Here is a 27,918-nt window from a genome sequence, read left to right on the forward strand (position 1 = left end):
ATGGCGTTTTTACAGGGGGCAGGGTGGGAGGAAGTGTAGTCTAGGTAGCTGTGGGAGTCGGTCGGTTTATAGTAAATGTCCATGTTGATTCGGTCGCCCGAGATAGAAATGGAAAGGTCTAGGCAGGGGAGGGAGGAGTCTGAGACGGTCCAGGTGAATTTGAGGTCAGGGTGGAAGGTGCTGGTAAAGTGGATGAACTGCTCAACCTCCTCGTGGGAGCTACTCCTTTGGTTTGGAGGAAGTGGGAGGATTGGAAAGAGAAGTTGTTCAGGGTGAGGACCAGTTCAGTCAGTCGAAGGAGGGTGTCAGTGGAAGGGTACTGGCTGGTACAGCGGGAAAGGAAGAAGTGGCGGGCTTTGAGTCCTTCGTGATGGGGGATGGAGGTGTACAGGGACTGGATGTCCATGGTGAAGATAAGGCGTTGGGAACCGGGGAAGCGAAAATCATGGAGGAGGTGGAGGGCGTGCATGGTGTCCCGAACGTAGGTGGAGAGTTCTTGGACGTAGTTCAAGAAGACAGCTTACCATACTGCAGGTAGACAAGCAGGAGGCTGGGAGAACACAGCAAGCCAGACAACACCAGAAGGGTTATACCCGAGATGTTGACTTCTCCACCTCCTGATGCTGCCTGGCTTGCTGTGTTCTTCCAGCCTCCTTGTCTACCTTGGATTTAAGCATCTGTAGTTTTTTGTCTCTTACCACACCACAGGAGCGGTAAGAAATAGTCAAACATTACAAGCCTAGCCAGTGATACTCGCATCCCATGAATAAGTAAAGACCAGTTTAAGGTTCTTAAAACTTATCCTATTTTTTTCTGTATCTATTTTAATTCAAATTTGCTGCATCTATTTTCATCTCTTTGCCATCTTGTATCCAACTGATCATCCAATAAGCATCAATGAACTTTTTTTTCCCCACAGAAGACTTATTGCCTGAGTAATATTATTTTTGTGGCTCATGGGTAGTTTAAGATTTAACATACTCCCTTGTACTAATACAGTGCCTCTTGGTTACATTGCAATATCATTTCTGGCAGTGTCCTTGAGATTACTGATCAAACAAGTTAGTGGCTGGAAATAATTAAAAACGTTTTGTGTGTTATGGCACTTGCTCATATACTCATCTGTAACTGAAAATTCTACCCAATCATTGATATTTTAGTGAATCAACAAAATTCATTTCAATGATTTTTGAAATTTATGTAAATATAGGATTTGAGTAAGTGCATGTAACACAGTGACAGTTAATTATGTTAACTTCTGCAATTAGTAATTTCTTAACATATTAATCACAGAAGCTAGCTGCAATTAATATTAGTACTTATTTACAAATTGACAAAACTATTTTGTTCTGTGATATTGAGTTGTCAATTTGCAGCATCCTATCTCTTTGACTTGTCTGAAAATGAGGTAATAAAGGCAGAAGATATTGGAAATGCTTAGTAGTTTAGTCAGCAACTTTCCACTCATTGTCTAATCACAGTTAGCTCAAATCCAGAGAGATATCTGTGCTTCACTTGCACATCCTTGATTTTAATTTCTATGACATTGGCTGCTGAGTTGTAACCGCTCAAAACTGGAATTTCCTCACAAAACCTCTGTACCTCTCCACCTTCCTATTTGCCTCTAAGATGCCTCTTAAAACCCACCACCTTGACTGAGCTTACATTCATCCTCGCATCCAATGCTGTGGGTTGGAATCAAGTTTTGCTTTATAATGTTCCCATGAAATACCTTGAGGTATTTTACTCTGCTGAAGGAATTATGTAAATACAAATTCTTGCTGGGAGAGAAACAATGTTGGCAGGAATTCACCATGGGCTTTAGGACATTGATGCCAGAATGGGTAGAATGTGGATGCAACTGGCCTAATCTTTGAGCTGGCAGTTTACTGAGGCTACTGGGATGGCCTTTCCAGCCAATTGCTCCCTGTTAGAGAAATGGTGCCTCTGACTGGTTGAGATAATTGCCCCTGATAGGGGCCTTAATTATTAAATTGGCTTCCTGCCTCTGCTTAGAGTGGAGTCAATCTGCATCTAGACCTGCCTTGGGAAACATCTCCAGCAGCAGGAATGCACTTGGAGCCATCCGGAGTGGAATTTATGCTACTTTCCTGGTCAGCCCTGACTTCTATCCTGGAGCTGGAAAATATCCTGCCCAAATATTGTTCACATTAACTCTGTCTCAGACTTGTTTAGCATATTCAGTTTGGATTTCTGATATCTAGCAAGTGTAACACATTGCTGCTGAAAATGTTGAATCACTGACTCCATAAATTACTGTAGTTCCTTTCCTTCTGAAAGCTGTGGATCGGGAAACAAGATTTGATGAACAATCCTCAGGCTGGGAATCCAGAGTAATAGAAGAATTGACAGCTTATCACATCGAGTGAATCAGGTTTGGTTTTTATTTAAAAACCCAACTAATTGTGATCCAGGCTAAGTTTAAATTCCAGTGCTCTTAGATAATAATGCTCAGAACACGTTGCTTAGATATGGATAAAGGATCACAAAGAGATGAGTTAGGGGAGATAAAAAGCTTTGCTCAGTTCATAGATGATGCCTGCAATGTTTTGCTACTAACTGATACCATACAATGAGGAGTGCAGCGAAGGAATGATTTTGGATACTGGAGGAGGTGATAATAATTATAGTAACAGCAGCAACACCAGAATGTGCAAAATGAGAGATTTGTATTTGATATAGCTAAAACAACACCAATAGAGGTAAATGTTCATAGCAAAAAGCAGTTCAGATGTAAGTTATAAAGTAATTTTTAAACTTGTTGGATTGAAACTTCTGAGGCCTGGTAATTACTGTTGGATTGCTACTACCCGTAACGTTGCTACGTCAAAAATATGGAACAGCCCTGCTTTCAGAGCCCTTCCTTATCGCACAGCATCATCAGGGAATCAAAACCACACCATCTTTTTTAAAGCACCAACTGCCATATTCTGGGACATTTTCACTTATTCAGCTAAACATTGACATGCTTTGGAATATTTAACCGGCTGTTCGGTGTGTTAATGCATGGCTGTAAGTGAGGAAAGTAAGGAAAAGGGTAGGATATGCTAGGTTGGCAGCTGGTAGGTGGCAGGAAAGAAGTGGAGGGATTGGGTCAGGTCTAACTGGGGGAATTCAGAGGGTCTGGGGCAGTCAGTGTTATGGTATTAGAGTCAGGAGGCTGTTTGGAGGTGTGGGGGTGTTGGAAAGTCAGTGTGAACCTTGGAGCATTGAGGTTGGTTTGGAATGGACTGCAAGTTGAATAGGGTCACTGGGGTGTCTAAGGGGATTGTGGGGGTATGAGGGTTTAGTTGAATAGTTACCTACGCACTAAAAGATTTCAGTCCTCAATTCTTGGGCAACAATGCAGATAAATGGGTCATATCTCTCTGAAATCTCCAAACCAATCTCACATTCACAATTTCAAAAGGTTCCTGGGACCTGGAGAAGCTCCCATTAGTAGTTTTAAACATGTTGGGCAATTCCTGTGTAGTCAGTACAATGGGACCGCTGAATAGTCTCTATAGGCATCTTTTGTGATACATCCAAGCTTTGATCTAGAGACTGGAAGAATCAGGGCCGTTATCTTTTAACCTTTGAGTCATTTGTGACTAATTAGTCATTCGTTTTTACACAACTCAAACCAGTTACATGCCCAGTTTATTGTGTCCAGTGAGTCAGCAGTAACTTTATTTAAAACCCAATTAAATGTAATCCAGGTGACATCTGAATTCCAATGATTTTTATAATAATGCTCAAAGCACTTTAATTTTTTTTTCTAAATAATGATAACGGAAGAATGCCAGAAAAAAAGTCTAATCTCTAATACCTTAGCCATGAGCTCCTTTTTTTTTTGAAAATCTTTGTTAAGAAAATGTACTGTAATGGAAAAATGATGAATTATTAAGCAACACCTGAGCCCATCCTGTGGAGCTTTGCATCTCTGAAGGTATGTGCTTCCAAGATTTGACAGTACATCCAGTTTGACCAATATAGAACAAGAATCAAATAAACAAGATATTGTAATGCTGTCCCACTTTATTACTCAAGGCTGCTTTTATTAGTTGTCTCAGGATGGAAGGTTTTTATTAACTCTTACCACAGTTCTTTATATAGCACCATGTGTATATACATAAATGGGTGTGCATATTTAACAGCTGTAGTAATAGTTTACCGTCATTGCTTGTATTTTAAATGTACCATATATTTCTCTCCAGTGAGTAGGCTTCTATATGATTATTACTTAGGGGTGTTACCTGGTAATGATAGCAATTCAGCCTGTGGATTTGATACACCTTCTGATCAGGATTACAAAGCTGTCAACAGTTTGAGTTACAGTATTTAATAATGTCTGTTATGATGGGATTGAATCAACTTCTTGGGATATATATTTTTCAGTTTGGTTCTGACCTTTTTTTTGTCTGTTTGTGTTTTGGGATACATTGTGATGCTTGCAATTTATCCAGTTTCAGAAGGCATTCTTGTGAATTGCAGCTTAGCTTTGAATGAGAGAGTTTTAGTAGGATCTTATCTATTTGTTTCAAAGTTTGAACCAGAAATTGAAACACAGCAGGGGATCCAGACAGTAACTCATTGAAAATTGGTAATGAGTACCAGCGGTGAAGAAACATGTCTTAAAGTTACAATGTTTTTGCAATGGGTTCAATGTTATGATTTGTTATGACTTGTTTTGCAGTTATGTATTTAAAATCAGAGGTGCCACCTGTTAGGATTGGATAATAAGCCAACAGGACTATAAATATCCCTCGAGAATAAAATGTCTACCTATACACTTGCTTTTGTCCAACAGTGGCAGAGGAAGAAGATTTAATTCACTTTGTTTTAAATTCCTTCCATATCTGCACAGATGTTATAACCAATTATGGTGTCTCCTTTCCCAGGCAATGCTCACTGATGTGTGTGCTCCTTCAAGATTTAAACCCTGTGAGCTTGAAAGCAACCAAAAGCTAGTCACCCACAAGTCGACTGAATCCCAATTCTTTTGGTAAATAATTAGCAAAAGTATTGGTCCTTGGATGCTGCCTGACCTGCTGCGCTTTTCCAGCAACACATTTTCAGCTCTGATCTCCAGCATCTGCAGTCCTCACTTTCACCATGCATAACTTGTCTATTTCACCTTTCAAAACTTATTAGTGGGATCCTACAGTAGAAATAGGACCTCATTTGTTTATTTAAACAACCTCCATCCTGCTTTAGGTAAATGCCCACTTAAGTCAAAAGTGTAAATACACAAAAATAGATTTCTCTAGTACTGACACTTTAAACAATTATTTAGTTACCTAATTTGCTGAGATGTTTCATCTGTAGAATGTGCATTGCAAATCACATTTCTGGTGCTGGTTTTCTATAGTTCTTCTGTCTCTTCTTACCTATCTTGACAAGACAAAACAAAATTGCCAAGCACATTTTCATGAAACTATACTCTCTTGATGTTGCACAAAAGTGTTTAGTGTGCAATTATTCAATTAGCAATAACTAAAATGTTCCATGTCTCTCATATGCACATTTTTTGGTTATAAACTAATACATGGGCAGTCTGGTGGAAAGACATAATGCAACTGTCGAATACAGCAGTAACAAGCATAAGTATCAGTAAAACCTGGTTAAAATGTTTTGTTGAAAGGATGTGTGTTAGTTTTTGCTTGACAAGACCCCATACAGCTTGAGTGTTACAAACTTGTATACAGGTTTATGTTGCAGTTACATGACTCAAACTGTGTTATACAAAAGCTCCCTTTCATGAAGTTTAATCTCCCATTAATGGCCCTAATTTTTGTGGACATTTTAAACTCTGTTCACCATAACTTTTTTTTTTCAAAAGAATTCAGTGTTTGTAAGGATTATGTACGTACTACAACCCCATACATTGTTTGAAATCAAGGCCATGGAATCCCAGTTCCTAAACTAGGAGATATTAATAAATGCTTAGGGCCAATTTGATTTTGATAGCTTGTTAAATGTATGGTGGCCTCAAACTGTAAAACACAAATACAACAATGTCCCATACAACATGAAAAGGATCACAAATCATTCATCAGAATCAAAGTCAGGCATCCCAAGACAACAGTCCCTTGTTTTGAAGTAACTGGATGTCTGTCCCGATAAATAATTTGAAACAGGTTACAAGACTGAGGTAACCATATTGCATTTAATTTATATAATTAAAGTAACTTTCACAAACTGGAGATTAGTTTGTGCAGGGGACCCACATTGCAGTTGTCAGGTTTTATATTGATGTTGATTCCCTTTTTAAAGCTACCTGAAAAATTAAAATATATCAGCTTTCTAACAGATATTTGAAAGCATGATTGGTTTGTGGAGGAATCGCAGTATGAACAGTGATTAACTTTGGGAGGATTCGCCATCTTTCTGTCAGCAAAATCACCAGGCAAGCCATTTTGCTTAAAAAAACTAATAATGGAAGGAAATTCCACGTCTCATACAATCTGATGTCCACTTGTTAATACAAGTGCTCTGTAATGGGCAAAATAAAACAGATCTGAATTTCAGCAAAGTGAATCTACTGGGGGAGCTGCTTTGGAATTCTAGAAAAGCAGTGTATTTTTACAATATGGCTATGCTGACGCTGTGGTGGAATTGTTGATACAGTGGCATAAGCTCATGGTGCAGATATCCTGGTAGTGCCATTTCTTATATGCATATGGAATGGGATGCTTCAATGAGTCTGCATTTTTAAACCCATTAGATGCCACAAATTTCAAGACAATTTTTTCAGGTGTATCAAGTGTGAGAGTGGCCCATGACTGCCAAATTTAAATTCCCCTCTGGTTAATTCTTATAGGAAACGCATACGTGAAGTTTTATTGTTGCAAATGTTTATTGCCAGTAAGTTTAGGATTACGCTAGGACGAGGATATTTATTCTAGTCAGGAGCGCAGCGTCAGGGAAAGTCCCAGCTCTGCAATCCCCACCAGGGAGAAAGAGGCCCAATAGGTCAGGTTTTCACCCTGGGGTATGGAGGGTTTAGAGTTAACAAGATTCCTAGCCATCAACCTTGGAAAAAGTGCAAAGGCAGACACACAAGTTTGCTAAAGTTGGCAATGAAACAGGAAAATAAAAAGCAGCCCATACCCTTCACCCTCTGCACATTGCCCCTTGTCACATCCATGGCAACTTATGCTGCCTCATTCCCTCTGATCTGCAAGTGCCCACACTCCTTATGCCAACATATGCTCCTCTACCCATCTACATGAGCTCTCATATCAACTATACTAACAATGCCAACAACTGGTCTCCACTCTTTGCCTTTACACCTTCCATGTCAACTCTCCCAGTATTCATCATGGGCATGATTGTCTATGAAAAGTGAAGAAATTCAAGGCTTTTAAGTCTCCTATCCAATAAATTTTAAAAATTCTGCAATTTAACCATAATCAGTGCCTATTATTTCAATCTACCTATTGACATAAATCTGGGGGCCATATTTATAGGCTTAGTGTTGCATGACTACAACCCAGCATTATTACAGTGGGGTGACTTGGTTCATAGGTTAGATTCACTTAGCTGTGAATCGAACTAAGTTTTTGTTGTGGCCTATAAACACAAATTCTTGTTTATATAGGGACTTAAACAACAGTTGGCCTCTCCCAATTGCAACTTACCCTGTCCCAAAGGGGTATCTGGACCGAACCATAAAAATATCCGAACCCTTCAAAAAGCTGAGGCAACTTTAGACCCTGTCTTCCATGTTCAGAAGGTTCTTTGGACTTTCCATTCATGAGAATTGGATCAGTTTGAAGGCAGCTGGACTTTTCAATGTACGGCTACTTCTGTGAAGTATGGATGTGCAATCTGCAATATACAAATTATATACCAGGAATAGGAGTAGACCATTTATCCCCTCAAAATCTGCTCCAACATTTAATCATGGCTGATCTGGTTGTTCATGTGGGGAAGAGTGGTGGTTTACAATGACTTTGCCAGTTTTGGGGGGTGGGACTTATGGAATCAGGTCTGCAACACCATTTTGACAAGGCCAGTAGCCCTTTCCCAGTCCTAGTCATTTCAAGTTAGGCACAAAGCATTACAGATGTAGCAATATAGTGAGTTCTTGGGGTTCAGGTGGATTAAAGTACATTGGCCCATGGGCCATCAGTGTATCCAGAGCAGCACAATCAGAAAACTGAGTCTCTGGAGGATACAGTCTTCACCCTTGAGCAACAAAAATCAGATAACAAGGGCATTGTGGATCACACCCTCCAGAATGTGACTTCAACAGGCAGCAGCAGAAAATTCAGGATATGAAGAATAATACAGAGAGAGCCAAGGAGGCAATAAGCTGCCTAAGGATATTTAATTCTCAATACAGGGAGTCTCAAATTCACTGTCTAATCTCATCTCAAAGTGAAACTCCCAATGAGATTAAAGTCTGCACTTTTGGCCAATTTACATTCTTTCCATTATTGTGATTTACGCAAGACCTAAATGCGCTGAAGAAGCAATGCTAATCAGAAAGAAAGTGATTGGTCCACTTTTGTAACTAATTATTTGATTATTAGAACTTGAAATCAGCCCATAGCTAAGATATCAAATACAGAAATTTTTAGAAACGAATTTTACTTTAGAGCAGCTAAACATAAAGTAAATGAACATGAATTTATGAAATGAAATTTAAAATACAGAAAAACAAATCACTGAAACCCTCAAAGTTGTCCTCGTGCCTGCTATTTGAATTCCGCAGTATTCTGTTCTCTTTACTGAGTTTCATAAAATATGTGTGTGGGTCAAAATTTGGCAGATAGATTTCAACACAGCGAAGTCTAATAGTTTACACAGAGGAAGACATTCAACCAGGGAGCATCTCGGGGACCCTCGCTTGCCCTTAGCCTTCACTCATTCTGAGGCTACCTAGTACACACAGCATCCTTGCCTTGAGATACCTTTCCTTTTTATCCAGCATCTGCTCAGCTGGAGCTTGAACACAGTACATCTATCTTGCCTTTTAGTGCAGACGCAAAGCCAAGTAGCCAAGCATGTTGTCTGCAGTGATCAGTGAAGGGAAGGACAGTTTACTTGTTGCGAAGGTGTAGGTGTGTACTGCACTTTTAAGAGGGGAAGCTAGCAAGGACCGACTGAAAGCACACAGTGTGCTGAACAATTTAAAAATGTAAATTTTGCTTGAAACAAATAGCTGGAGTTGTGTTCCCGTGGAACAAAAACAAATCCAAATTCGGCCATTTTTAATTATGCCCCAGATACCAAAATCCAATCAAATTTGAATTTTACTGTTTGGGATGACATCAAAGCAATGAAGTGATCTTAGGTTTATGGGTATAAAACCAGACATTTTGAACAGTTGGGGGAGAACTGCAAAGAGCACTCACAAGTACAGACTGCTGGCAGAATAGCTCTCTGAAAGGTACCTGTCCCTAAGAAAAGTTATAAGTTTGCAGATGACACCAAAATTGGAGGTGTAGTGGACAGTGAAGAGGGTTACCTCAGATTACCTCAGAGGGTGGCACGGTGGCACAGTGGTTAGCACTGCTGCCTCACAGCGCCAGAGACCCGGGTTCAAATCCTGCCTCAGGCGACTGACTGTGTGGAGTTTGCACGTTCTCCCAGTGTCTGCGTGGGTTTCCTCCCGGGTGGTCCGGTTTTCTCCCACAGTCCAAAGATGTGCAGGTCAGGTGAATTGGCCATGCTAAATTGCCCGTAGTGTTAGATAAGTGGTAAATGTCGGGGTATGGGTGGGTTGCGCTTCGGCGGGATGGTGTTGACTTGTTGGGCCGAAGGGCCTGTTTCCACACTGTAATGTAATCTAATCTAAAAAATTACAACAGGATCTTGACCAGATGGACCAATGAGCTGAGAAGTGGCAGATGGAGTTTTAATTCAGATAAATGTGAGATGCTGCATTTTGGGAAAGCAAATCTTAGCAGGACTTATACACTTAATGGTAAGGTCCAAGGGAGTGTTGCTGAACAAAGAGACCTTGGTGTGCAGGTTCATAGCTCCTTGAAAGTGGACTCGCAGGTAGATAGGATAATGAAGAAGGTGTTTGGTTTGCTTTCCTTTATTGGTCAGAGTATTTGTTGATTACAAGGGTTGGGAGGTCATGTTGCAGCTGTACAGGACATTGGTTAGGCCACTGTTGGAATATTGCATGCAATTCTGGTCTCCTTCCTATCAGAAAGATGTTGTAAAAGTTGAAAGGGTTCAGAAAAGATTTACAAGAATGTTGCCAAGGTTGGAGGATTTGAGCTACAGGGACTGACTGAACAGGCTGGGACTGTTTTCCCTGGAGCGTCGGAGGCTGAGAGGTGACTTTATAGAAGTTTACAAAATTATGAGGGGCATGGATAGGGTAAATAGGTAAAATCTTTTCCCTGGGGTCAGGGAGTCCAGAACTAGAGGGCATAGGTTTAAGGTGTTGGCTGAGACAAGGTGGGGGGAGGGGAAATGAGGAAACTGGAGAAATCTGAGTTCATCCCTTGTGGTTGGAGGGTTCCTAGGCGGAAGATGAGGCGCTCTTCCTCCAGCCGTCGTGTTGCTATGGTCTGGCGATGGAGGAGTCCAAGGACCTGCATGTCCTTGGTGGAGTGGGAGGGAGAGTTGAAGTGTTGAGCCACGAGGTGGCTGGGTTGGTTGGTCCGACTTCAGTATTTAATTTTTACTTTAAATACTGAAGTCTGGGATAGTTCGTTGCCTCTCAAAATTTAACAGACCGCGGCGCGAGATGAGCTTGTGTGTGTCGGTTTAAATTAGCAGAGGGGTTTACTCAGTGTCATTACATACTGTACATCACCATGCCAGCTCAATCTCATACTGGCATCATGCCAGCAGCCTGGGCAGTGAGTGTAGATGTGGTTCAACCAAATGGCCATGTCTCATAGTCTAAGGGGAGTAATCTTCAGTCAAGGGCTGTCAGCACAGTTAATAAAGGGCAACCTCTGAAATCAGTCCAGGGGCTTGGTCTTGCTCAGTCAGCCGTCTAAGTTATCACGGGCAAGATGCCTGCATTACTACAGTCCAAGGAGTGTGCCTCAGTAAGCACTATGGGTCTAGAACAACCAAATCTGGGACATCATGAGAAGTCAGTCCATGAGAGATATTAGCCAGGAGTTTTGTCACTTATTGTTCACGGCTGTGAGGACTGCAGATGCTGGAGGCTAGAGTCAAGAGTTCCTCATTCCTGATGAAGGGCTTTTGCCAAAAATCTTGATTCTCCTGCTCCTTGGATGCTGCCTGACCTGCTGTGCTTATCCAGCACCACACTCTTGACTCTATTGTTCAGGGTTTGTCCAGCTAGGTCAGTCAAGGAGTTATCCATAGTCAATCTTAGGGTTATGTTCATTAAAAGTCAAGGAAAGGCTATTCCTGTGGGAGGGAAGCTGGGAAACCCAATAGTGAGTGTTAAAGACAGCATGCTGGGATGCAGAGAAGATAACAAATGTGAAATGAGGCAACTTAACAAATGAGGGGAAAACAATAGAGCATTAAAGGGAAAGGTGTAGTGCAGGGGTCATCAACAGTCAGCATCTCGGCTTCAATGGGGACTAGTGCACTCTTGGATGTTGACTCAATATACTGGTACTAGGAGGTAAAGTGGGAAAAATCATAAGGATTGTAAAGTGAGCTGCAAATTCATTATCAAAGGTGACACATTTCAATGGGAAGGACCAACAAAACAGCAAGTAAAGTTCTAAGGTAGAGTACAGGAACTGAGAGACCTTGGGATATGTTGTGTTTATAGCAACTTTATGTAAACACATTGAAAGGGGTGAAATAGGGCTTCTGATAATCACAAGTACGTAGCACTTAACAGTTACAAGTGAACATGTTATGATAACGATTAGCTAATACAAATGAATAATACTATTAGTTAGAGATGTGGGGGAGTAAATATGAAACCTTTTGATTGGAAACCGGTTATCTGTTGAAATGGTAAGGAACCATTGTCTCTTGGACTAAAGTTTGAGTTGTAAGCTATCAAGAAATACATATTTAAGCAAAGGAACCTGAGCTTCTCTGGCCTAGACAAGGTTAAAATCATTCTTTCATGAATAACACACAATTGGTGAACTACAAGTAGGTTTTACTTATTTGAAGACTAGAAATAATGTGCATATATATTACAGTTTAACAAATCAGTCTACTCTACAAATTCAATAGACATAGCCTCATCATGTGCTTTCTTTAAAAATCAGTTTTCAGGATATGGCTATTGCTGACTGACCCAGTATTGCCAATTCCTAGCTGCCCTTGAGAACCAGCAGTGAGCTGCCTTTTGAATCACTGCAACACATTTGCTGTAGGTAGACCCACTATGCTGTTAGGGAATTCCAGCATTTTGACCCATGCTGCTTTACATCCTGGTTCCAGAATGACCTATGCACGGTACTTGCATATTGTCTTAAAATATTACTGCAACACAAATCATGCTCACAAATCATTTTAGGTGGTAGGATAGTTTGAAAAAAAAGTCAAAATATGTGGAGGCGCTGAATACCGATATAAGGAGATTGTGCTGAACATTTCCACTTCAAATGAGATAACGTTTCCAATTTTGGGCACCATACTTTCGGAAAGATGTTAAAAGCTTTAAAAGTAGAAAAGAGAGTGGCAAAAATGGTCAAAAGTGAAGGACTACAGTGATATGGGTAGATTGAAAAAACTTGTTTCCAGAGTCAAGAGATTTGATTGAGATGCACAATGTCATGATGAGTCGAGATAATGTAGATAGAATGAAACTGTGGAAGGGTCAAGAATTGGAGGGCACCAATTTAAGGTGATTGGCAAAAGAATCAACAATGACATGAGAAGAAACATTTGTTTGTGGTGACTGATTAGAATCTATAATGCAATGTATGGTGAAAACAGTTCAATCATGGCTTCCAAAGCAGAACTGGATAAATACCTGTGGATAAGCAATTTGTAAGATTATGTGGTAAGGTTGAGGAAATGGCGCAAGCTACACTGCTGTCACAGAGAGCTAGCATGGACACAACAGGCCGAATAGCCTCCGTCTGTGCTATAACAATTCCATGATTCTCGGCAGCTCATCTGATAAATCACTAGCAGAAAGTCTGAGGAAATTCTGTGCTGAAGCAATTAAACAAAACACACGAACATTTTCCACACTAGAAGTACACCTGGTAACAAGTAATTATATGATCTTTATTAAATTCTCAGAGCTATTTCAAGATGTTGGTGCCACCTCCAAACCTTCTAATGGAAAACCTTCGAACTAAAGTATTAAACATTTCAGTGATTCCCAGATCTCCCAGTAATTAAATAACAGAATATAAATCAAGGTATATATGTATAGCATTCAGAACCTGGGTGCTTTCCAAAACCCAGCAATCAGGAAAGAATAGAGCAGAACTATCATTTTCTATATCCAAATGATCAGAGTGCCAGTAGAGATTTTGCCAGATGCAAATATTTTCAGTCCACAAGGAACAAGCATACTAATTCTCAGCAAAGTCCATTTTTATTATATTACATTTATAGGCTAATCTGTTTCTCTGCTGCCTGTATTTTATATGGACTCAGTAACTTGCAATTTATTATTTTGCATGTTATTCTGGACAATTGGAATTTGTGTCAAGGAAATGGCCTATAATGTAGTGAAGCAATCAAGGCCAAGAAACTAGACAGTAGCCCTTTTCAAATATAAATCTTCATAAAATCAAAGTGCATATCCTGAGCTGTATGTAGCTGTAGCTTTAAACCAAATCACAGTTATAGCTCTAAAAAAGTATGATTACTGAGCAATATAGAGGCACAAATATTGCAAACTCTCAGGAGAACACTACCTCATTTACAATATTAAAATATAGGGCACTTTGCATCAATTAGTCTACACACTGCAACGCTCCATATCCCCTTGTTGCTCTTTTAATCCCAAACAAACTACACTCTATATTAGTTAATTTTCAACCCTATTATTTATATTACATTCTTAGTTTATAAATGTACTGCTGAATAAACTGTTACATGTTACCACATGTCCAAAGATATGAACTGAAGTATGAAAGAACAGCTAAAAACCTCTGGTTGAGTACTTCAGGAACTGATTGCATGCTGCTGACTTCCTGCCTACAGGATGGAGTGTAAGTGGGTACTGACACTGAAATAATGTAACCAATGTGAAGTGCAAGCAATCATAGTATTTTCCCTGAGGGAGAAAGAGTGTGACTTACTAACAATCTCCCCACAGATGTCAACTTCTTAAAAATCAATGTTATAACTCCCTCAATATCCTCGTGGGTAATGGCATGGACAACTGTAACATTAAAATTTATGAACCAAAAGCTCCTATCTATGCTGAGCTGTTTGATTTCAATGGGAGCAGTCAAAGTAGAGTTGCAGATGGCCTCAGTATCACAAGGATAATGGAGAAGGAAATTCAAGCAGCTTTCCATGCTTTAATGTTATTTAATGACTTTAGTTGGAAAATACACAGATAAATGCCAAGTGAGAAACAGATTGACCTTTGAACGTCACTGGCTCTACTGATGAATAGCTATCTGTCACAATCTCTCCCACAGAAGATCAGTCACCTGAGTGAAGTAGCTAGAGATCCATACCTCAGCAAGAACAGGACTTTAGACAGAAGGAAAAGAAAAAAAAAGAGGTTGGGAAATTCCATAGAAGTTGGATGTGCTTTAGCTCTGAGACTTTCCATATATCAAGTGTTGAAGTCAGACCATAGGGGAAAGGTATAGAATAAAGGCTCTCGATATTGTCAATGGGTTACTTCAAGCCCTATAATGTCATCTCATCCCGATAATGTTGGTGTTGGGGCAAGAGTGGGGAATTATCCTTTTTTTAAAGCTCAAGTATAACTTAATGTCATAAAATTCACAGTTCTGCCAATGACACCATAAATTTTAGTCCCAAGAGCATTTGTGTTCTGATTTTTCATTAGATTTAACGTGTTTACTTCCTAAGAGCGCTGATACTTTCCCTGATTCCTAACCAGACTACAGATCAGAAGGGGATGTTACTCAGCAATACAATTGGACAGATTATATTCTTAAAATGAGCATTGAAGCTAACATCATTAGCTATTATTTATGCAAGATAGCACACCAACTTCAAACAAGGGACAGATGTGCGATTAACTGAGAAGATCCAACTATTTATGTCCAAGTTGTGTCATTCTGGTGTCAGTTACATGGGAACTGTTTTGCTCTGTGGGCCTCCCTATTACAACAAAATTTAAATTGCGTATTTGTATGGAGCTATACAGTAAACACACCATGGATATTTAGACATAATAATTAAGGCTGCAGTTACATTTTTAGCAATGGTACTGGATGCAAATCAACTTATCTGCTATTGGAAATAAACTATTGGACTGGATTTTGTTGTTGATAGTGGAACAATAACTGTTATCAAAAGAAAGTTATAAAGTCATAGAAGGAGATGAAACAATTTGGTTCTGTCTTCACACAGAAGGCCAAAAATAATGTTCCAAAATGGTTGGGAAACAGGATCTAGTGAGAGGGAGGAGCTTATGGAAAACAGTATGAATAGGGAAATGATGTTAGGGAAATTGACGGGACTGAAGGCCAATAAATCCACAGGGCCTGTAATCTACATGCCAATGTACTTTAGGAAATGGTCCTAGAAATAGTAGATAACAAATGGTGGTCATCTTCTAAGATTGTAGAGACTCCGGAACAGTTCCTATAGATTGGAGAGTAACAAATGTAACCTCACGGTATTTAAAAATAGAGGTAGAGTGAAAACAGGGAACTATAGACCAGTTAGCCTGACATTGTGAAAAATGCTAGGCTCCATTACAAGAGGCACTTGGAAAACAGTGACAGGATTGGACAGAGTAAGCAAGGATTTGTGAAAAGAAAATCATGCTTGACAAATCGACTGGAATTTTTCAAAGATGTACCTCGGAAAGTTGATAAGCTGAGTCAGTGGATTTGGTTTACTTGGACTTTCAGACAATGTTCAATACACTGCTAGATAACATGTAAAATTAAAACGCTTTGGATTCAGGTTAGTGTACTGACATGGATAGGGAATGACTGGCAGTCAGGAAACACAGAAGGACTAAACAGGTCTATATCTGAGTGGTAGGCAGTGATTAATGGGGACTGTATGGATTGGTAAATGAACCCCAGCTATTCACAATGTATATTAAAGATTTAGATAAGAGAAACAAATGTAATACCAAAGAGTCTGTACACATTATAAAGCTGGGTTGGGAGAGTGAATGTGAGGAGGATGCAGAGATGCATTTAGTGTGACTTGGACAAGTTGGGTGAGTGGGTAGATGCATGGTAGATGAATTAAAACGTGGATAAATTTCCGGAAATCCACTTTGGTATCAAAAATAGGAAGGCAGATTATTATCTGAATGGAGATAGATTAGGAAAGGAAGAGATGTCCTTGTACACCAGTTACTGAAAGTAGGCATGCAGATACAGCAGGAAGTGAAGATGCAAGTTGGTCTGCTGGTGCTACAATTGGGAAAGACTATTAGTTGGTTCAAAGGGATGCAAAAGATTTTTCATAGAATTGAGATTCTAGGTCTAAACAGACTCAAACTAATGAGGCATGTCTTTATGATTATTCATTCACGGGATGAGGGTGTCGCTGGTTGGGCCAGCATTTATCACCCATCCCTAATTGCCCAGAGAGCAGTTAAGAATTAACCACATTGCTGTGTGTCTGGATTCACATGTAGGCCAGACCAGGTAAGGATGGCAGTTTCTTTCCCTGAAGAACAATAGTGAACCATTAGGGCTTTTTTTCCCCCAAACAATCTATAAATGGTTTTTGGTTATCATGAGACTTTTAATTCCACCACCTGCTGTGGATCTGAGCCCAGGTCCCCAGAATATCATCTGGATCTCTGGATTAAAAGTCTAGTGATTCCCTAGGCCATTCCCTCCCACACCTCCACACATTTCAGGAACAGCACAAATGTTACCGGCAAGGCACAAATAATGGCCGACAATATTCAACACAACAATGAATCAGGCTGACAATTATTTTTGAATTCAAAGAGGTGGAATTACATTATACTGAAGTTATTATCCTACAAACCACTGAGAGAAAACAAATTATTGCAGCTCAGAAGTCAGGTGAGAAGTGCACAAAAAGGTTAAACAACTGTCTGAAAAGGTGGTTCAAATACTTACAACAAGTCAACTATTGAAAACATATCATGAACTGAAGCAACATTTGACAGTTGTGGAGAAACTGTGGTGGTACACATAGAATGATGTTTGACCATAGAATGGTTCAACTGAAACCAATGAGGTAAATGATGCTAAAATAACTATGTTGGGCACTTGGGAATCATAATATACAGAGCTTAACCTCAATAGCCCCTTTAAATGACCATGCATTTTGAAAGGAATAGAAAGTCTTATTGCATTTTGTTACATATGTGCTTGTACAACCATAAGACATAGGATGGGAAGTAAGGCCATTCAGCCCATCGAGTCCACTTTGCCATTTAATCATGGCTGATGGCCATTTCAGCTCCATTTACTCAGACTCTCCCCGTAGTCCTTAATTCCTTGTGAGATCAAACATTTATCAATCTCTACCTTGAACACATTTAATGTCTCAGCCTCCACTGCACTCCATGGCAATGAAGTCCACAGGCTCACCACGCTCTGGCTGAAGAAATGTCTCCTCATTTCCATTCTAAATTGACGTATCTAATTCTAAGGCTGTGCCACGGGTCTTAGTCTTCCTGCCTAGCAGAAACAACTTCCCAGTGTCTACCTTTCTAAGCATGCATAATCTTGTAAGTTTCTAATAGATCTCCCCTCAACCTTCTAAACTCAAGTGAATACAAGCCCAGGATCCTCAGCCGTTCATCGTACATTATCAATAGTCAAATGACAACAGAGCCATTAATGTAATCAACATTTCTGGAAAGACCATGGGAGAGGCTAGCATCACATTTATTTGGCTTCAAAGCGAAGGCATTTTTAATCCTGATAGCCTACAATTGAAGATAGATTGAAATTTCAAGACTTTATATGACAGTGGAGTGTGATTAGAGCATCATTCTCCCAGAAGAAATAGTTTCTGATAATGGACATCAATTTGTGAATTCAGCAAGTTCACTTCAGAGGTAGGTATCAACCAGGTGACGAGTTCTTCACCTTATCTGTGGGGAAATGGAGAAGCAGAAAGGGCATTAAAAACCATAGTGTCACTAATGTTCTAAAATGCAGACTGCAATTTAGCAACACTTAGCTGTAGAGATAGGTCACGAAAGTTACTCATCAGAAATACTATTGTTAAAATGCAATCTCAAGCCAAATGATAACTTTCATGACCATGCAGATGTCAAGGGGATAAAGAAACAGCATTGAAAAAAAAGCAGCAGTAGTAATTTAACTCGAGTCACAGAATCAAATCAATGTCAATTTTGAAACCAAGTCAGAAAGTCTGAGTAAGAGACAGAAAAGCAGAGACAACAGTAATTAATTAGAGAATTACACCAACTGAGATCATATATCACCAGAACCCCTGAAGGAACATTTAGGAGAAACAGGAAGGCATTGATCTTACTTGAGCTAAAGTGTATTACCAAGTATGATTACCACAGGATGTAGGCAAAGGTAACCACTCTACATCAACTACCATAGAGAATGATACAGCAGTTCCAGGAACGGTAAGGAACTATCAATTTTGTGAGAAAATCAAATAAACCAGATCAAAGCATCCTGTCAGAGTTCCAAATCTTCAAGATTCTGACTTGGTGGGATGAAGGGGAGGAGGTTGTGATAATTATATTAATGATCAAACAATAATGTAAATAATTAAAAACAATTGCTAGAAGTTTGTAAGGTAGAAACTTGGAGATTAGTACAATGGAATATGGAAATGATGGTGTAGTTGATGTTACTCAGACATCTGTGGAGCACATCATAAGAAGAGAGCACAGTTGAGAGTGGAGAAGCATAAAGTGTTAGACACCACACAGGAGAGCTATATTTTGTAAGCTGTAATATATGGACATTATAACAAGTACCACAGACCTTACCAGCAATGATTAGTCAAAGAGACACGCAAGCATATTGGTATATAGTGCATGCTACATCAATATCATATGGGCAACATGAGTCAACAGCTTATGCAGAAACTTACTGAAGGTGCTTCAACTCAAAGGATAAAGGGAATAGTCTTCAATCAAGTAAGGAGGACAATCATCAGAGCAGCACAGTAAATTAGTCCAAGGGCTTTGACACTGTCAGCCATCACTTGGGGCATCCAGCGTCATGGTGACTTTATCACCATATTCCAGGGAGTGGGCCATTGTCAGTGCTGCATGTTCAATGCAGCCTGGGGATTAGTGGTAAATCAGTCAGGGAGCTGCACTGGACCAGTCAGGGAGCTGGTCAGCCATCAGGTAGGACTGTCCTTCCAAGTCAGTTAGGGTCCTGGGCTATGGTTAGTCTGGAAATCTGTTCACTGGACATCAAGGAGGTTATCCAGGGTCACCGCTGTGGTGAGCAATTTGGGGAAGTCCATTGTGGGGATTGAAAGTTGTATGCTGGGATGCAGAGGGGCAATAATCATCAAGGTGGGAAACTCAACAACTGAGGGGTGAGAGACGATAGAGCATTGGAGAATATAGGACACAAGGAGGGGAGTTTACTGACAGTCACCATCAACCTTGCTTCGCATAATCTGTGCATAATTTTTGGCAGACCAAGTGGAACTAGAGGGACCAGGCAATTCTGGACTGTCCTGATCGGAGACATCTGGGTGCCCTGCATGTGGTTCCTACTCCGGCTAGGTGTCTACTGGCACCATCCTGTCCACATGTGACAAAAGAGAATAGAGTGAGATCAAAGTCACTCATCCCCTATTCCTGTTGGTGCTGAGTGCCAATGGCTACAGCGATGGAATGCAGGTCTGTGTGCGTATCCAGCAGACAGTGCGCTGGCCTTGGCTTTGCTTGGAAATTATCAATCTATCCATGGAAGTAGTCAGGTACATGCATGCTGGAGCCAGCAGGGTACAGATGGCATTAGTGGTCTCCTCCTGATCCTCTCCTGTCTGGGGCTGAGCAGATGTCTGGTTTCTGGCAGCCTTTTGTGTGTCAAGGGCTTGGGTATTTTTTCCCCACTTCGGCCAGTTCATCAGATTGTGCTCAAGTCTAACCGAGATAGAGAACCCTCTGGGCTGTCAGTCCGTGAGCTGATGGAAGGTTCAGGAGACAGTGTTGCTGGTATTTCCTCTGCAGGGTCTGTGATTTCATCCTATGAGGTGGAGAAGCGGCTGCAGGTTGTATGGCTGGTCTGTTCCTGGTGGAAACCATCGAGACCAGATGCCACTTATTATCGCACAAAGAGAAGAGAGGGAATGATTTGAGAAATAAGCAAAGAAATTTGGTCTTGCTAAAAATAAATTCAGTGTGGCAATGGGGGAAGTAGCACATACCAATACATCTTATTTAGTTGCAGGGACAGGGAGATGTTGACATCATCACAAGCAGTCTCTATTCTCACCTGCATTGACCTGAGTGACAACTTTGGACAGACCTTTGTGGTGACATCTGAACTCCTGAGGAAAGATGCTGAAAATGTGTTGCTGGAAAAGCGCAGCAGGTCAGGCAGCATCCAAGTAGCACATACCAATACATCTTATTTAGTTGCAGGGACAGGGAGATGTTGACATCATCACAAGCAGTCTCTATCCTCACCTGCATTGACCTGAGTGACAACTTTGGACAGACCTTTAAGGTGACATCTGGACTCCGGAGGAAAGATGCCTCTTTTGTCCACTATGTTGGTCATCAGGATCTCCAGGTCCCTGTCAGAAAAGCAGGTGTGCAAACTTGCCTGTATCAGCCACTCAGAGGGAAGTCTTCCCCTACTGGAGCTGAGGGGGGAAATTCCTGGCTTCCAGCCTTTGACCTGGTGCACAGCTGTGTTGTAAATATGGCACTGGCAGCAGGAATCCTAGGTCGTCCTGAGCTTCAACCACTTTCTCCGTTGATGAGCATGAGACTGGCACCCTGGAGGCATGGAGTATTGTTAAAGAGGAGACCAGCATAAAATTACATGGGAACATGTGCTGCAGATTATGGAGAGAAACACTCCATGAAACTCCTGAAAATTGACTCTCAGCCAAATTTTGGGAAAATTTTCAGCCCAGCGCATGGTTATTTGGTTGTCAGATTAAAAGGAAAGCCAACCAACAGCCCACTTTTATTTTGAAGAAATGAGATGTAGTGGTCATTAAGATTTCAATTTATGGTTTCTGTTTGGAGTGGCAACTCTTCTGGTTAATGGAAATTGCCCATCATAAGAACATGAAGTTTTGTCAGCAATAAGGTTGATTTTCTGAGACTGATGACAATGTGTCCTCTTCATTCAAGTACACACAATTACACATCAAATTAAACAAAAACAAAGAATTTCCTTTCCTGCTGAAGTTCTATCTTTTAGTTGAATGGCTGGAACTAAACAGGATGATGAATGCCCAACTCTGTGTAGAAACGGATTTTTCATTGCTGTTGGTTGATGATTTATATTTCCCAGAGGGTGTAGAACTCAGGAACTCTCAAGTGACTGTTGAGAGTGAGTTGTCAGCTTCCTAAGTGGAAAGAAAAATCATAATACCCTTATGATCACAAAAGCAGTTTATTTATAACTCTGGTGTCATGTTTTATGTGAAAAATAATACTTATGCATATTTCTGTTTCTTTAGTGCATAGAAAATTGAAGAAACTACCTTCTGATGTTAAATATGTGGAAATTATATATTTCGTTTTGCTCATAGTCTTCCATAATATCATTAGTTGACCCTATAGGAAACAGCCCTGCTGCTAACTGCATAGAATGGCAAAGGGCAGAGAGAAGCTGCAGTCTCTGTTTCAAATCCCCCAAATTTGCTAAAGCAGTAAGGTGCACAAGCTAATTTCCAATTTTGAACTATTCCAATTCAGTTTCCCTTGAGACAACAATTGAATGGTAACTATTTTACATCCAACAGATGTCACATTAACAAAAAGGGAATATTAGACTTGGATTTCTACACATTAAGTGGAGCTCATGGCATCAGTAGCTTGAAGATTGCTGTTGTATTTATTTTCAATGTTTTGCATATTTAATATTTGTTTCCATTTCTACTGAAGTTTTTACAGTGTTCCCCCAAAGACATTCATTTCCATCAATTTATGGGTGATGTTTATGAATTTAGGATAATTTGATCAATTCATTAACTGGCTTCCTCACCTGATTGCAGTTCTACAAATTGCCATATTGGGAAAAACTATTTTCCATAAGTTACAAAGATCCAGTTTTCAAAAATCCGATATCTGATGTAATGGATTGTTGATTCATGAAGAGGAGTCAATTTTCTGATTGCATCACACTAATTTTTCTAAATATATAGTTTCAAACTGATGATCAGCCATCCAAAATGATCATTTATTGATAGTATTCAAATTTTGTCCATGTATAGGTTGAAACAAATTATCTGATATATTTTAAACTTAGAAAATAATGCAAAGTTGTACCCTGGAGACATTTGCAGATAGGCTGGATGGAACATCATTTGCCATATTAGTTTCAACAACATTCTCATGACTAATGTGCTGTTCTCAAAAGTTCTGTACCTGTCAGAGACTCTGCACTACTTCAATGCAAAGAATAACTATGTAGTGCACCATCATCATTATTGTAGGTGTCTGCCTATAAATCATGTTTGCACAATTAGAATTTTTAAATTAGTAAAATCCAATGGCAATAAAAAGAGTATTACCACAAACACTGAGCACCAAAGAAAATATGCAGTAAAATGCAGATACCACATGCCAAAGCTTTGTCTTATTAACAACGACTACTTTTACATAGAACATAGAGAATACAGCGCAGTACAGGCCCTTCGGCTCTTGATGTTGCGCCGATCCAAGCCACCTAACCTACACTAGCCCACTATCCTCCATATGCCTATCCAATGCGTGAGTTTAGGTTTCTCGAGTGTTATTGATGCAGCACTCATCCAGGCAAGTGGACTATTCCATCACCTTTTCACTTCATACTGTTCTTAACTATTATAGTTAGTCAAGGTTGTAAAACTTTTCTACTAAAAGATTTATTTCTTAACAGAATGTATGTTGTTTGAAATTTTTTTGTATGGTCTTAATCAATTTGCCCCTTAACTATATAACTGGCTTTATTCAAATTTGAGATCCTTGTTTTGGATTTAATCCATGTTAAAACATGAAATCAATAACAATGATACAATTACATATTACAAGTCCATTCTGCACCAATGAAAGTTTCTTTAATGTGAATTGGCTATAACGCAATTGAAGAATTTAGACCATTATTAGTAGAATGTGAACTTTCCTTACCTGTATTGGCTAAAACACAATTCCAGTCCCATTGGTTTAAATTGCTGCTCTTTTGCAATTTTCTTAATTTTGAGATTGCACTGGAGTGGAACTATAGTGTTATATCAGAACAGAGTGTATAATTAATCTTTGATAGAGGAATAGAATTAATCATCTACAAAGTATCTTTTATAATATTACTAATAAATGCTGTCTAATGCATTACTAGATCGAAAGTAGCCTGTTCCATATTTTAAAACAAACTGGTAGATGTTTTTACAATTTCTGATGCAATGTAGGAAGCAATCAAGAGAAATAGACGATTTATTGCAAATTGATTTGCTGCAGTACACATTACATTTGAGCACCTTTGATAACTTTTACTAAACATCTTTCACAAAGCATTTCATTACAATGGTATTTTACACACACCAGAACATCTACTAAGTTAAGATTCCCACTAAAATAAAAAAGTATTCAATTAACTTTGGCCAAAGAGATCACATGAACAAATGAGATATTCTGTTTCTTTGTCTCTAGTAATATTAGAATTTGATCGCTTCAAGCAAGTGCTTACCACAATAGAACATAGAACAATGAAAGACACAAATAATTATTGCAATAGGCATGAATAGCTGTTGGTTTTCACATTTATGCATAGCATCTCTTTGCTTGTTTTATTTGCAAAGAGATGCTATGCATAAATGTGAAAACCAACAGCTATTCATGCCTATTGCAATAATTATTTGTGTCTTTCATTGTTCTATGTTCTATTGTGGTAAGCACTTGCTTGAAGCGATCAAATTCTAATATTACTAGAGACAAAGAAACAGAATATCTCATTTGTTCATGTGATCTCTTTGGCCAAAGTTAATTGAATACTTTTTTATTTTAGTGGGAATCTTAACTTAGTAGATGTTCTGGTGTGTGTAAAATACCATTGTAATGAAATGCTTTGTGAAAGATGTTTAGTAAAAGTTATCAAAGGTGCTCAAATGTAATGTGTACTGCAGCAAATCAATTTGCAATAAATCGTCTATTTCTCTTGATTGCTTCCTACATTGCATCAGAAATTGTAAAAACATCTACCAGTTTGTTTTAAAATATGGAACAGGCTACTTTCGATCTAGTAATGCATTAGACAGCATTTATTAGTAATATTATAAAAGATACTTTGTAGATGATTAATTCTATTCCTCTATCAAAGATTAATTATACACTCTGTTCTGATATAACACTATAGTTCCACTCCAGTGCAATCTCAAAATTAAGAAAATTGCAAAAGAGCAGCAATTTAAACCAATGGGACTGGAATTGTGTTTTAGCCAATACAGGTAAGGAAAGTTCACATTCTACTAATAATGGTCTAAATTCTTCAATTGCGTTATAGCCAATTCACATTAAAGAAACTTTCATTGGTGCAGAATGGACTTGTAATATGTAATTGTATCATTGTTATTGATTTCATGTTTTAACATGGATTAAATCCAAAACAAGGATCTCAAATTTGAATAAAGCCAGTTATATAGTTAAGGGGCAAATTGATTAAGACCATACAAAAAAATTTCAAACAACATACATTCTGTTAAGAAATAAATCTTTTAGTAGAAAAGTTTTACAACCTTGACTAACTATAATAGTTAAGAACAGTATGAAGTGAAAAGGTGATGGAATAGTCCACTTGCCTGGATGAGTGCTGCATCAATAACACTCGAGAAACCTAAACTCACCAGATTAGCACTCTATTCAGCACTAAACTTTCACTCCCTCCATAAGCAATGCATTGGGCTGTAGTATGTACCATCTGGAAATAGACAGTAACAACTTTCTCAGACTTTTGTCAAACCAAATCTATACCCCAACTTTGAAGGCAAGATAGTAACTGAGTGAGAAGAACACGGTCTCCAAATAGACTTGCAAATTACAACGCATCCTGCTCTGGAAACAAAACGCTATTCCTTCATAGATGCAAAGGAAAAATCATGGAACACGCTCCCTCTTGGCATGGTGTATATATTTGCACCACACGGACTGCAGTGATTTTGGAGGATCACCGCCATCTTCTGAAAGGCAATTGGCAATGGGCAGTACGGTGCTGACATGGTGGCTCAGTGGTTAGCGCTAGGGACCTCAGTTCAATTCCTAATGGGACTCTGTGAAATTTGCTCATTCTCCCTATTTCCTCTGGGTGCTCCAGTTTCCTGTCAGTCCAAAGATGTGTAGGTTAGGTGGACTGGCTATGCTAAATTGCCCACGTTACCTCCAGGGATGTGCAGGCTAAGTGGATTAGCCATGTGAAGTACAGGATTACAAATCTTTTGGGGAAAATCACCAACCTCCAAGACAGAGTTGGGGTTCAACAACAGAGTTTATTGTACAAGGAAATACCGGAGCTCGGGGGAGAGAAAGACACCAACAGCACAGTGGTCAGCTGTGATTCTTCTCTCGACCCAGAGCACATGTCAAGATACTTTAATAAGCTTTGTGATATAATAGGTCAGTGATGAGATTATTGTATCTGTAACTTGGTTTATTGTAAACAATGCAGAATTGTTGATAGTTTCGGTACAGTCATTGTCAGTTCCAGTAGCCTTTGTTAATTTCAGCACGGTCGTTGTCAGTTTCAATGCAGACATTGTCAGTTTCAATATCTGCGCGGATGTCCATTGCTGTAGTAATGGGCATTAATCCCTCTTCCTGAGAAGGACGATTACTGCAGACCTGGCTATTAGCACATTGTATCGAGTCCATTTCAAGCTGTTAGCATTTCTATCAAAGATATTGGCTGGACCCAGACACTTTGCAGGCAGTGTACCTTACTCATGTGCATTCTCTCCCCCACCCATCTCAAACGAATCGACTAAGTTGTGAGTGCATTATGTTGGCATTCTGGTGGCCCCAGGCAGTGACTGTGTTTGGTCTGGCAGCCATCTTGTGTGTCAAGTGGCCAATTTATGGCTCAGTAGCCGTCTTGTCTGTCACCCTGCCCCCATGCCATCTCCCACTTCACTCCCCCCTTTGTGGCCAAGGAGGCAACTTTGGAGATCTCCTGCAGACCTTCCAATTTACATGTAAAGGTAGGTCATGTCTAGGAGCTCCTCCTCCTGAGGCGTATCATGAAGTGCCAAATTCGTTGGGGACTCTTCCATAGTGACACTTACTGCTGGCACAGTTTTCATCAGTCGCACCTTACAGCAGAGCGTTGAATACCAGCATGAGTGCAATGAGGAGAACTCTCCCATGTACCAAATAGGGTCCCCCAAGATTTACCTATCAACGAAGTTACTAGCTGTCTGTAGCTGTGGCTCCCTGTCGAAAATTATCTAGCTAGTTTCAGATATTCTTGATGTCTCCTATAACATTTCAGAAGCTATCAATAACATGAGTGTCACCAATAATTGTACGAACTCCCTGCGCTGTGCTAATTGATAATCCACCGCATAACATGTCTGCTGTGTGTAGAGTCTGAGTTCAGTCAGCTCTGTACTAATTGTTTCCAGAGATTTCGAGGTATTATTGCCTACGATGTCAGGCCACATACAAGGTCATTTCAGTTTTTAAGCACTGACAACCCCTGCTGCGCACCCCCCAAAGGTAGAGATCCATATCCCAATGATGGCCCCAAAGTGATGGGGACCTGCCAGTCAGCACGGAACTCCTGACTGATGGAGTGAGTCACTATCCTTCTCCGAACACCTGCCCCTCTGGGGCATGGTACAGTAAGGGTGCAATTGTCCTGATTGCGAACAGGTTTGGGAGGTGTGTGGTGTCTGTCGTATAAGTCCCTTAAATAGAAAAACAAATCCCTTTGCCACTCGGTAACATGCATTATCCTGTCCTTCCATCTGTCTGTCCACCCACGTTGCCCTGATCCCCCGGGTGCCCCCCAGCTGGTGAGTATCGACTGGGTATGTCCATGTGAAAGAGCTGACATGGGTGCCATTGCACTGACCACATATGAATTGTCTGCCCGCAGTCACATTCAAGCATGCTTGCTCACTACAGGTGCAAGTAAACTGTCCCCTGGTGACTGTACAGTGCTGATATGTGCACGACATCTGGACGCATGAGTCATTTTAGGGAACCATCCCTGCCCTGTGAAATAACATAGAACATAGAAAAATACAGCGCAGCACAGGCCCTTTGGCCCTCGATGTTGTGCTGATCCAAGCCTACCTAACCTACACTAGCCCACTATCCTCCATATGCCTATCCAATGCCCGCTTAAATGCCCATAAAGAGGGAGAGTCCACCACTGCTATTGGCAGGGCATTCCATGAACTCACGACTCGCTGAGTAAAGAATCTACCCCTAACATCTGTCCTATACCTACCACCCCTTAATTTAAACCTATGCCCCCTCGTAATAGCTAACTCCATACGTGGAAAAATGTTCTCATGGTCAACCCTATTTAAACCCCTAATCATCTTGTACACCTCTACCAAGTCACCCCTAAACCTTCTTTTCTCCAATGAAAACAACCCCAAGTGCCTCAGCCTTTCCTAATACGATCTTTCTACCATACCAGGCAACATCCTGGTAAACCTCCTCTGAACCCGTTCCAGTGCCTCCACATCCTTCCAATAGTATGG

General features: G+C 40.0%; 2 long non-coding RNA genes across 4 annotated transcripts in view; both read right to left on the reverse strand.

Moving 5' to 3' along the window:
* Positions 1-7,800, reverse strand: part of LOC122558987 — a 24,534-nt gene extending 16,734 nt beyond the window's left edge. The window contains exons 1-2 of one of the 2 annotated variants that reach the window (XR_006314299.1): positions 7,644-7,800; positions 5,301-5,390 (exon numbers count right to left, since the gene is read on the reverse strand). This is a non-coding gene — a long non-coding RNA (uncharacterized LOC122558987). Of the gene's footprint in view, positions 1-5,300; positions 5,395-7,643 lie in introns of both variants that reach the window. The other variant, XR_006314300.1, reaches the window with a different exon arrangement.
* Positions 7,801-17,922: 10,122 nt separating this feature from the next.
* Positions 17,923-27,918, reverse strand: part of LOC122558985 — a 37,237-nt gene continuing 27,241 nt past the window's right edge. Inside the window, exons 3-4 of one of the 2 annotated variants that reach the window (XR_006314297.1) lie at positions 20,687-21,582; positions 17,923-18,139 (exon numbers count right to left, since the gene is read on the reverse strand). This is a non-coding gene — a long non-coding RNA (uncharacterized LOC122558985). Of the gene's footprint in view, positions 18,140-20,614; positions 21,583-27,918 lie in introns of those variants that run through there. The other variant, XR_006314296.1, reaches the window with a different exon arrangement.

The sequence above is a fragment of the Chiloscyllium plagiosum genome, chromosome 18 (genome assembly GCF_004010195.1).
Source record: "Chiloscyllium plagiosum isolate BGI_BamShark_2017 chromosome 18, ASM401019v2, whole genome shotgun sequence".
Lineage (NCBI taxonomy): Eukaryota > Metazoa > Chordata > Chondrichthyes > Orectolobiformes > Hemiscylliidae > Chiloscyllium > Chiloscyllium plagiosum.